The following is a 12,944-nucleotide window of genomic DNA, read 5'->3' on the forward strand; positions in this document are numbered from 1 at the left end:
ACCCCATCATATTGTTTGTATAGTTGGAATTATGTTTTCCAATGTGCATTACTTTGCATTTATCAACATTGAATTTCACCCCATGGAGATGAATGCTGTGAGAAATAATTGCTCTGAGATATACTCCACTCATCTCAAGGGCTGTTCCCATCCCCCATCCTGAGTGCTTTTAGAGCCTTTGCTATGCATGAAGTATACCATTATCAGCTCCCCACCTAAAGGGGCAGGACTTCCCCAGATCCTGGCTCACATGGGGAGAAAGAAGGGAGTCACAGACCCTCCCAAAAGGGCAAGCTTGGCTCACATGAGCAGGAGAAGGTCCAGTGTCTGCAGATGGTCATGGCTTCCCAGATCACAGGAGTAGTGAGATGAGCTCAGACAGCTCCAGAGGGGTAAGGCCCCCATAGCCTAGCTCATATAAGAGGGGCAGGGAGGGTGGTTCAGACCCTCCCCCCACACACACACATAAGGAGCTATAGTGCCCAAGCTCTAGGCATATACATACAAGAGGGAAGAATGTGGGGCTAACACGTTCCCCTCCTTCCTAGTTCCCTTCCATTCACCCCATGTCTCCCTACACCCCCCAGCCTCCCTCACCTGAGCCTTCAAGCTGCCTCCCATCCCCTACTGCACATCCCTATTTACCCCTCCACTCACTGAAGCCCCAAACTCCTCTCCCTCTACTCCTCCAGGCCCTAACGTGTCTCCTTTCCTAGGAAGGATTCACATATCTAATTGCCCCCCAAAGACTTTGGAGGGTGCAGGAGGGTTGGGATACACTTGCAGAGCTATGGGGTGCATGGGGGTTGGGGTGCATTGGCAGAGCTATGGGGTGCAGGGGGGTTGAAGTGTACTGGCAGAGCTGTGTGGTACGGGGGGTTAAGGTGCACTGGCAGAGATGTGGGGTGCACAGGCATTGGGGTGCATTGGCAGAGCTGTGGGGTGCAGGGAGGTTTCAGTGCATTGGCAGAGCTATGGGGTGCAGGGGGGTTGAGGTGCATTGGCAGAGCTACAGGGTGCAGGGGGGTTGAGGTGCACTGGTAGAGCTGTGGAGTGCACAGGCATTGGGGTGCATTGGCAGAGCTGTGGGGTGCAGGGGGATTGAGGTGCCCTGGCATTTTTCTGTATTGGTGCATGTACAGTGTAAAAATGTACATTTCCTTAAATTTTGTTCTCAGTTTGGGCCCCCCCCAGATTTAGTAGGTGCCATGCACTACCTTGGGTAAAACTTGATAGATTGAGACCATTTTGACCCCCATGACATAAATAGTTTAATCTCTATCTCTGTGCAAAAAACTCCAAACAAAACAACCGAAAAAACCCACCTGGAAACTTTTTTTTAAAAAATGACTCTTTTTTTCAGGGTTCATATGTGCAGAACCCCTCAAAGGACTCCAAATCTGGGTGACTAATCCATATCCTTCACCCTAATAAGGCACATCAAATTTCAACAAAATGTGACTAAGTATATCAATTTTAGAAGATGTAGAAACATCTACCTTTAAATAGATGTTGTGATACAACCTTAACTATAGTGGCGCTATTGCGCCACTATAAGTTATCCAAAGTGGAATAGCTTCAACTTGAGAGAGTCTCACATCAGAATATCCCATAGCCCAGTGGTTAGGATATTCTCCTGTTAAGTACAAGATCCTCATTCAGATCTTTTCCATGAGGCAGAGAGGAGGACTGAAACTGGGTCTCCCACATCCCAGGTCAGTGCTCTAACCACTGGACTAAAAGATATAAGGGAGGCATCAGCACCTGCTGCACAAATAGTTTAGTCATCTTACTGCAAGAGAGGGGTACTCAGCTGTAAATCACAAGCTGAGAACGGTGCCTCCCTGGACTTAGGTGCCTAACTCCTCCGAGAGAGACACAGAGCTTGGAACCTTTTTAGGGTTGCCAACTCTCCCGGATTGGCTTGGAGTCTCCTGGAATCGCAATCAATCTCCCAGGGGCTCTTGAAAGCAATCCAGGAGATTTTAATAGGTTGCTAACTAAAAGTCCAGCCACTGGCGCAGTGGGGCTAAGGCAGGCTTCCTACCTGCCCTGGCTGTGAACGGCTCCTAGAAGTGACCGGCATGTCTCTCTGGCTCCTAGGCGCAGGGCAGCCAGGGAGTCTCTGCATGCTGATGGCCAACTCCGCAGCTCCCATTGGCCGGGAACTGCGCCATTGGGAGCTGCAGGGGCAGTGCCTCGGAGACGGGGCGGGGAAGGGGCATGGCCTCAGGGAAGGAGGTGGGGCAAGTGTGTTTGGGTTTGTGCAATTAGACAGTTGGCAACCCTGCTTACACTATGCCTACACAGGGATAAAAAGCCTGCAGCTGGCTGGGTCAGCTGACTTAGGCTCACGTGGCTTGGATTGCAGGACTGAAAAATCTGTGTGTAGATGCTTGGGTTCCAGCCTCAACAATTTTTATCCCTGCAGTTGATCCAGTCCAGCTGCGGGTCTTCTGTCCCTGTGTAGATGTACCCTTATCAGCATCTCCCATTGACTAGCTTAAGCGTCTTCCCACCTAGCACCTTCCCACCCACCTTTTGTGGATCCTATTCTCAGGCACTCATCTCTCCCCCTTCATTATATAGGGAGCTTAGGCACCTGTGGCATTCTGTACCTCAAAGCAGCACCCTGGAACCCCCATATTCAGACCTGTCATATAGTTATATTTCAAACAAAGCATGTCATATAAAATATATTAAAAGTCACGATCTGCTGACGCTTATTGTTCTGTTCAAATATGTATATTGTTAGTGTGTATGAAGTTATGAGATTTTGCTGTATGCTTGTCACTGAAATAAGTTGTAAATTTGAGAATCTCTACTGCTAGTTCCCCAGTGATACCCTCCACTCCCAGGAGGGTTTTAAGTGACCAGAAGGGGAGTGGTAAACAAGGGATTTACAATTCTGTAAGAGAAGCACCACACAATGGGGGATTGCTCAACCCTGTGACCCAGCAAAGCCCAACAGGACCTGTCTGGCTAGTGTTTTCCAGGCACGTGGACTGGGCATATAAAACGGGACAGTGGTATCATTCTCTGGCCTTTCTCCTCCCCCACTGATGCTGGACTCCACAAGAATGCTGTGAAGACAGCCTTGAACTGAGGAGACTGATTCCAGGCTTAAAGGGGAAGCCTGTGTATTAAGAACTTTAACCTAACTACAACATCCAGTGGGGTGAGAAAAACTGCTTGATCCAAATACTGCCTAGTGTAATAAGGTTTAAGATTTAGACTGTGCACTTACCTTTTATTTTCTTTGGTAACTATCTCTGACCTTTTGTGCCTACCACATATAGTAACTTAAAATCTATCTTTCTGTAGTTAATAAATCTCTTTTCTATTTCACCTAAAACAGTGTGTTTTGCTTGAAGTGCTTGGGAAATCACAGCTCAATAGAGGCTAATGTGTGTCCTCTCCACATCGAGGGAGGGGCAGTCTGGTCAATAACTTATACTGGTCAGACATATATTGGTATATTCCGAGAGTGCAAGGCTGAGGGCTTGGGAGATTTGCAGGTGCCTTTCTCTGTGTGATTTGTGAGTGTCTCAGAGACCATGCATTCAACTTAGCTGCATGTCAGGCTCTACATGCTGTTGTACTGAGTGATATCAGCGTCTAGAAGGGTTTACTACTTGTCCCTAGCAAAGCTTTGTGAGAGGCCGCCCAAGCTACAGAATTAAGGGAGCACAGTGGTACCCCAATTCCAGGTTGTACCCCAAGGATCCTGTCATAGCACTTCACCCAGGCTTTGTGGATTACAGTGGCTTTCAAGATATCTAAAAGTTAGGCTTTCCATTGCTCATCATTGTGTCCCTGCCAGCAGGTATATGGGATCTTGGGGAGCAATTACCACACGGGTGGGGTGCAAAATAAACTTTATTAAGAAAATACAAAACAGGGAAAATTCAATAGTGAGGGGTATGGGGTTTGTTAAGGTAGACAATTGGGGAGGGGTTTCTTTTTGGTGAACAGTAAGGGGGTTTCAATAGTGGGGTACAACACAGTAGGATACAATACAGTGGGTAATCAGTTAACACTGAGGTATAAATGTAACAGGTAGCTAGCGATTTCTATGTAAAAAGGTGTGTCACAGCAGCATATAACCAACTAACAGTTATGGATAAAATGTGTTAAATAACAAACAATTTTAGGTAAAAATGTGTCACAGTGGTGTAAATGTAGAATGTGAGGGGTATCAGAGAGGAAGAAAGTAACCAAAGGGGTTTTATGCTAGAGATTTAAACTTAGTGAGACAGAGCAAACAGGCTGCAAGCTTAAGCAGCAGAGAGAGTGTAACAAGGTAGAAAGACACAGAGAAGCTGGGGGGGGGGTGTTTGCAGTGGGAAGACAGACAATTACAATTATACAGAACACAGCAAAATCTTATCTATGAGCTAACTTAACCAAGACTACACAAATTAAAACACAATGCAACAATTCTCTAAGCCTAACTTACAAAGTATAATGCTAAACTTAACTTAATGGGTGCACCTTATGCTAAGGATAGTTCCAGAGGGCTGAGTGGTGTGTGTCCAGGACACAGCTCCAAAGGGGGGGGGGGGTGACTGCAGCAGTGGATACAGCTGAAAACAGTCCAAGGCAAAGCCCACCGGAGCAGAACTTAGCAGCAGCACAAACTTATTTTCAGTGGCAGAGTGCCACGGGGTTTAAGAGAGAGGTTTTAGGACACAGACCAAGGTTTAGCTTGAGTCTGTGTGCTGGGGAGACAGAGCCAGCAGCTAAAATAATAAAAGTTTCACAGAGGGATTCTTACCATCCCCCAAGGCAGCAGCAGAGGCAGAAACAGCAAGCACATCAGAAGGCTCGGTACAGTCTTGATAATCAGGAGATCTCTCAGGCAGCAATTTGTTCTTCGTGGGGGCGGGTTCAAAAACGGGGGTATGCTCAAAAATAAAACGAGAGCGGAGAAAGGACCCCCAGAACCCCTGGTTGATCAGACCAGGCAGCAATGCAAGAACCTTTCTGAAGTCTGTTCAAAAAATGTCTGTTTTATAAAGGCAAACCCTGGCAGCTTCCCGCCAGTAACTCTGATTGGCTCCCCCTCTTACAGATAGGAGAGAAGGCAGAGAAAAAAAACCTGCAAGCAGCCACCAAGACATGTTTGGACTAGTCCTGAGCCCAGAGGTATGACTCATGCCCAGGATCTTAAAAACACAATAGGTCTTGCAGCTCTGGACAGAGCCTACCCTACACCAAGCCCAGGTTTTAATAAGGTGATAACAGGACTAACCCTTTGAACAGGGCAGTGGTCCCACTTAGCATAAGTGGCCATTCCTTTGAGAAGGGCAATGGCTCTGGTTAGACAACTTAAGGGGCCCTCCCTTTGAGAAGGGCAGAGGCCCTGGTAAACAACTTAACAGCCAGGGAGGGGCGGCCACAGAGGAGAACAAGAACAAAATGGAGTAAGGGGGCAGCTTTAAGAAACAAAATGGAGCTGTAACAGACACATTGAAATGTCCAAGTTCCTTTATGGATCCAGGCCAGTGTGATTGTCTGTGAAATTGATATTGTCCACTAAAAATAGTTATCTATAGCAAATTAGAAATCACATCCAAATAAAACATTGCCCTCAACTATTTTTATCAGAAAATATAATTGGAGGCATAATCCTATTCCTACTGAAGTATATAGCAACACACTCAATGAGTTCAGCATGAGATGACTTGACTATCATTCTCATACAGAGTTGGTTTTGCACAACCAAAGTTTGTATTACATAGATTTTCTAGTTTCTACAAAACTTTCCTTCATAAGACCAGTTTCAGGCCCTCCCCTCACCCATTAAATTTACCAAAAAACAAAGTGATCTGCCAGAAATGTCACATGCAGAGTCATAGAACCCAGTAGAGTTTTTACTGAAAGCTTGGGGCAAAGCAGACAAGCTTTTTGGGTGTTATGACAGGTCAAACAATGAGGTAGGTTTTGCTCCCAGGACATTTTTTGGTTTGTCACATCTCCAAAATTGCATGGTCTAGGGGCTCTACTTTTATTTTAATGTGTTGTTTGATACCAAAGACTGATTTTGGTGGGCGAAAGAGAACTGTTTACTTGTTAACAGTTTTCTAGTATTTCAAAATCTGTATAGCCTAGATGATAATGGATTGGAGCTGCAGGTAGGGAACCACATGGTCAGGGAGGGAGGAAGGTGGGCCAGTATAGGAGGTGCAGGAAAGAGTCACACACTCCTGGTGGAATTGTGCGCTATTGCGTGTGTGCATAATTAATGAGCCCCACATATTTTAAAGTTTTTGTGCAGAATAGTTTCTGCCAAAATGTTGCTGCAGTTCTGCTTTTGCCCACCAGAGGATGCTGTGGTGCAAGAATAGCAGCAGCTCCCAGCAGAAAATAACTTCTACAGTTCCCCCTTTTGCCCACCTGATGGCGTTGTGGCGATAGAACAAAGCATCAGCTCCTGGCCAGCGAGGGAAGAGAGAAAGCTGCCTTCTTCGCAGAGGTCCAGGTCAGGGGACAGGGACTATGGGGAGACAGACAGTCATACAGGGGCTCATAAGGGCTAGTGGGGGAGGACAGACTGGGGCAGGGGCTGAAAGGGAGTGGAGGCACAGGGCCATGGGGAGGAGGGAGGTCCAGAGGCTCATGGTGATAGGGGGTGCAGAGCTACACAGGGACAGGGTGTGGCGGGGTGGGGGGCACAGAGACACATGGGAGCAGGGGGTGGGGGTACAGAGAAGAGTTGCCTCTAATTTTTTCCATCCATGTGTGAAGGACATAAATCCACACCGTGTAGAGGTCAAGCATAGGAGTTTACTACACACAGCGCTGGCAGAGTGTTACCTGGCTTATTAGGCTCAGAGACACTGTCAATCAATTGATTACAATAGAATATATAGATTTTCCATGGGCGAGGGAAAATGACAGGGTAGGCAGTTCCACCCCTCGGGATTGGTTTTGCAGCAAGACAAAATAGCACATTAGCCAGTGGTTAACAGGTTACATAATGTCTCCGCCCATGGTCTCAAGTTAACATTTAATTAATACTTTGATAAAATGTTATTAGTATAAAATATATATGTTGAATTCTGATTTGGGGTCCATAGGAATGGAGCAACTCCTTTGATTGTCCAACAGGTACATTCCTAGGGGTTAAAGCAAAGAAACATTGGAAACATATGTCAATAAAGATTGTCTCCTTTATGTCTTAAGGCAGGGCATTGGTCCCTGGGAAGGGAGGTGGAAGGATGCCATATCTTATACTGACATGAGCCAACTTTCCATAAACTCAAGGTTGGATCTGTGGGAAGAACATCTCCCTACAGAAGAGACTAACACAATAGGAACAGGGATCCTTTGTTCAGTTTGAAACATAATTATTCAGCTATTGCTTCAACATGTGGCATTTCTACTGACCAAGCATATCTTTAGCAAAGGCAATGTTATCTTGTTTATTCTGCTTTTCTCTTAGCTAATCACTATTTGCTAGGCCTCTGGTCTTTTGACCATACTCTGGACTTTGGTCTGGAAAAGAGCTGGCACAATCCATATACCAACTTGTTATATAAAATGCACATGAATTTTAACCCTTCAGTGTGCGGAATGAATTTTGTTATATGCACAATATCGAGGTAATGTTGTGGATATGTGCCACCAGTAGAAACCAAAAACCTAGATATAATATATATTTTTAAAAAGAACTAAAATAACACTCTTTGAAAGAAGTATCAAGAAGTAACAACAATACAAAGTATGTGAGGTGAGTGTGAAAGACTGTGTGTGTGTGTGTGTGAGAGAGAGAGAGAGAGACAGAGACACATACTGTGTGTGTGAGAGACAGATCGAGAGGTGCATTGCCCTTTTAAGTACACTGACCCCACTTTAAGTGCACTGCCTTTTTAAGTAGATCAGCAAGTTCAGAGACAGCAGCAGCTGCCAGCAAGCTCCCTCTGTCCTGAGCCCTGTCCTGTCCCGTCCCCCCCGCTCTGTGGAGATGGGGTGCAGGGGAGGACACCCTGACATCAGCACCTCTCTCCCCCCCTGCTCTGCACAGCAAGCAGGAAGCTCCTGGGAGCAGCTCCAAGGCACAGGGCAGGAGCAGCACAGCAGTGGGGGGAGGGACACCTGAACAGCGAGGCACTTGATAGCCTGTTGGGCAGCCGCCCAGCCACACAGCTTACAGGGAACTTAGGTACAGAGCCACATAGAGACGGGGAGGCGGTGCAGGGCCACATGGGGATTGGGGCAGTGGGTGTCTGAGTGGGGGTGGAGGGACACGTGGACAGGGGATGCAAGGACACATGGGGGTGCAGGAACACATGGGAAAAGGGGCAGATGTTCCTGACTGAATGGGAGAGGCTAGATTCAGCCAGGGTCTGCAGGGGGAAGCTACCTAACTCCCTCCCTGCCCCCCCAAATAACCTGTACCATACTTTTTCCACCCATACCCAACAACCCTCCAAGTTGATATGCAGGCTCCTTCCCAGCAATTTAATTCCCTCTCCCTCGGCTCGTCCATTACCCCTGACTCCCCCAAGCCTTTGCACTGCTTCTGAGGAGTGAGGGAAATATGGTTCTGTATTGTAGTTTAAATGAATTATTACTCAGAGTTCTGTATTAATATGCCTAGTAAGGAATCTATTTGTCAAAAAATATTTCCTGCATCTTTTTTTGTTGTCTGTATTGTTACAAACATACTTGCTGACAGGTATTTTGAAATAAATGACCAAGAATAATTGAAACTGGTGTGATTATATTGTGTTATTTTGACAAATAAAATATGCAGAATTTTGCAGAATTTTAAAATGTTTTGTGCAGAATTTTTATTTTTTTGTTGCAAAATTCCCCCAGGAGTGCACGCAGGAGACAAGAGAATGGGAGAAAGGAAGCAGTCTGGAGAAACATGGTTGTGGCATGACAAAGGTAGCTAGAGAGAATTGTAGAAGGACCCATCGTAAGCAAAATATAATCAAACCCCTGTTTCTCCCTCACCTGAAGAAAGCCCAAACCACCTTTTGTTCTTAGCCAGACTAGATTTAACTGCACTTGATTGCCTCTTCACTGCCAGCTAGATTTCTAACACCCTTCCTGGGATTTAACCTACAAAAACACATATTTCTCGGATTTAGCAGGGCCTCTGAGGAGCAGTGCTGGGGGTAAATGGATCGGAACTGTGAGACCCAAATAAGAGCTATACACACAGTTGGAGGAGTCCATTTTATGTGGTTTTGCAAGCTCTGCTGGAGTCACTGGAAATTCCACAGGGAGTCTTATCAATAAGCCGTTCTTAATTATTCTTTAAAACTTAAAGTAATTTATGACCTGGAAACTTCCAAAGCTGGAATTTGAGTTCAGCAGATGTAACAGAACTTTTGGAGAGACTTAAAACTAAAAAACAAAAACCCTAACGTTTGGAGAGCCTGAAAATTCCAAATATAAAGTTCAACTTTAAATCTTCCCCCCAAAACCAAACACTGGAAAAGTTGTGGAGACAATGAATGTAAGATATGTCATAAACACCCCAAAACCAGTAGCTGATTTGCATGGAACCACTAGCGCCATGGCGCCGGGCCCACACTCCAGGGGGGACCCAGCCAGGGCCACTCTTCTCCGCCCCCTGCTCTCTCCTGTGGGGGGCAGAAGCTTGGTGCTCCTGGCACTGAGGCTTCTGCTGCAGTAGGGCAGCCAAACTCCCCCTCCCCTGCCTCCTCTCACAGCTTGCTCCGTTCCCGCCCTCCCCCTCCCTGCCGCCAATCAGCTGTTTGCCGGCAGGAGGGCCGGCCACAGCATGCTCACCTGGGGAGAGGAGGCAGAGAAGACTTGGGGTAGGGCCTTGGGGAGGAGGGTGGAACAAGCACACCTACTCTGACTGCAGAGCTGCACAGCCAGGCTGAAAAAAGGTGCTGCTCAGCTCCCGGGACTTTGCAGCTGGACCTTCGGGGTCCTAGTGCTGGTTGAGCTCCCTTCTGTGTGTTGGGAGCATCCTTCATAGACTTTAAGGTCAGAAGGGACCATTATGATCATCTAGTCTGACCTCCTGCACAATGCAGGCCACAGAATCCCACCTATCCACTTCTGTAACAAACCCCTAACCTATGTCTGATTTATCGAAGTCCCCAAATTGCATTTTGAAGACCTCAAGCTGCAGCGAATCCTCCAGAAAGTGACCCGTGCCCCATGCTGCAGAGGAAGGCGAAAAACCTCCAGGGCCTCTGCCAATCTGCCCTGGAGGAAAATTCCTTCCCGACCCCAAATATGGCAATCAGTTAAATCCTGAGCATGTGGGCAAGACTCACCAGCCAGCACCCAGGAAAGAATTATCTGTAGTAACTCAGATCCCACCCCATCTAACATCCCATCACAGACCATTGGGCATATTTACCTGCTGATAATCAAAAATCAATTGCCAAATTAATTGCCAAAATTAGGCTATCCCATCATACCATCCCCTCCATAAATTTATCAAGCTTGTACATCAGTGAGTGCCTGTGGTGGGACAGGCAGGGCAGGGGGACAGAGGCAGTGGGGAAGGAAGGGGATGGGATGGGGAGGAGATGGAGTGGTGGGGAAGGGGCATGAGATGGGGAGGAGAAGGGGATAGGACAGGGATCTGCAACCTTCGGCATGCGGCCCGCCAGGGTAAGCCCCCTGGCGGGCTGGGCCGGTTTGTTTACCTGCCGCGTCCGCAGGTTCGGCCGATCACGGCTCCCACTGACCATAGGTCGCTGCTCCAGGCCAATGGGGAGCTGCAGGGTGAGGGATGTGCTGGCCGCGGCTTCTTGCCCCCATTGACCTGGAGCAGCAAACCACAGCCAGTGGGAGCTGCGATTGGCCGAACCTGCAGACGCAGCAAGTAAATGGCCCGGCCTACCAGGGGGCTTACCCTGGTGGGCCGCATGCTGAAGGCTGCCGATCCCTGGGGCAGGGGAAACGGGGGCCCAGCATGCGTAGCCCCTTGGCAGCAGCTGGGGCTTCCCTGTTAAGCAGGCCCATCAAACCCTCACCCTGACAAGCCCCACCTCCCCTGCATCTGTACCACCCCGATGAGCCCGCGACACCCTCCCCACTGAGCCCCAACCACCTACACCTAGACCCCCACCCAAATGAACCCTGTAAATAAATCTCTGTATTAAGCATCTTCACATAACTTTCATATGACTTTGTATTATGCCTCTCTATATAACCTTGAATTAAGCCTATCCATATATAACCTCTAACTTTCATAGGACTTCGTATTATGCCTCTTCATATAACCCTGTATTAAGCTATTTTCATACAACTTTGTATCAAGTCCTTTGATATAGGAACTTTGTATCAGATCCCTATGTAGAAAAACTTATAGAAAACTTTGTGTTAAGCCTTGGTATAATGTTATAGCCCCTAAGGATAGTTAAAGTAGAAGAAAAATGTCTTTTTGCTAGGAGTAGAATAAGATCTCTCTCTCCCCCACCTTAATCAATTGCCCTGTTGAATGAATGAGGTGTGAATGAGCAAGGCGTGGAAGGCGAGCACCCCCAGACAGCTAGTTGGAGAGGGGATGGAAGCCAGACCCAAGGACAATAAAACTTGTCAAGTGGGCTCACTAAAGAAGAGCAGACATATTGACGGCCTCGGGGAGGGGTGGGGGGGGGGTTAGAAGCAAGCACCTTCTTTTGGAAACACCCTGTTTGAACAGCAGTGGGACAACACCCAGAAGGAAGCAGCACAAAGGACCAACTGACACAGACACAGATTTTGAATCTGATACAAAGGGAAGCTGCTATAAATGTGAGGTGTCTTGCAGAGGACCCCGGGTCTCGTCTTGTCAATATCGGAGCATCGATCTGGATCAGCAGAAGCGCGGCTCCACCCCTCCCCTATCTAACTCACCTGTCCAGGGAAGTTAAGGGGAGCAACTAGTTGGTAACAACAACAAGACAGAGTGTGTTTGTGTGTGTGTATGTGAGTGCATGAGTGTAATAGAGATCATATGCATATGATTCAGTGTTGCATGTATACAGTGATGCATGTATTACCAATGAATGTGGTGTTTGCCTTATTCCCTCTGAAAAGATCCTGTGCAGTACTTTAAGTACAACAACCCCACCTCCCCTGCACCCAGCAGGGGCGGCTCAAGGCCCCAGCATGCCAAGCGTGTGCTTGGGGTGGCAAGCCGCAGGGGGTGCTCTGCCGGCGCCGCGAGGGTGGCAGGCAGGCTGCCTTCGGCGGCTTGCCTGTGGAGGGTCCGCTGGTCCCGCGGCTTCGGCAGGAGGGGCAGCAGGGTATTCTCCCACCACCATGCAGCCAGTGGCCTGTGCTCCCCACAGCCGTAGTGAAGCGTCCACATTTATTTATTATTTAAAAAATTCAGAATTTTAAAATATTATGCACAGAATGTGATGCAGAATTCCCTCAGGAATATGGGGCACTGTACAGCTGTGATGGTGGGACTGTGAAGGGGGTGCTGGACAGTAGGGGATCTGTGGATGGGGGAGCTGGGCAGGGGGTATGGTGTGCAGGGTGCTGTGCAGTTGTGGTGGGAGGTCAGCAGGAGGGGTCTCTAGGCAGGGGATGCTTGGCATAGGGATCTGTGGGGGAAGTCTCTGGGTGAGTAGGCACTGGCATAAGGGCAGGGCACAGGGCATGGGGGAAGCACAGGGCTGGGTGGGCCAGTGTGCATCTAGCAGTTTTGGGTTTGTAAACAGTGCCCTTGTGCTGGGCTGAGTGGGGCCACTCCCACTATGCCTCATTGCCCGCAACCGGCCCCTCGCTCTGTGGACCGCCTCCCATCACATGCCCCATTTCCCCAATGAGGGCCCACAAATATGTTTGGCACCGGGCCCACAAAAAGTTAATCCGGTCCTGCCCAAAACCAACAGGAAGTGAAAGAGCAACTGCTGTGCTACATGCTTCACTTACTTAAGGAGTTCACACATCTTTCATGACATTATTGCATGCTTGGTGTGGCTCAGTGAGTCTGCAGAGGACAT

This window comes from Mauremys mutica, chromosome 3, assembly GCF_020497125.1.
Source record: "Mauremys mutica isolate MM-2020 ecotype Southern chromosome 3, ASM2049712v1, whole genome shotgun sequence".
In the NCBI taxonomy this organism is placed as follows: Eukaryota; Metazoa; Chordata; order Testudines; family Geoemydidae; genus Mauremys; species Mauremys mutica.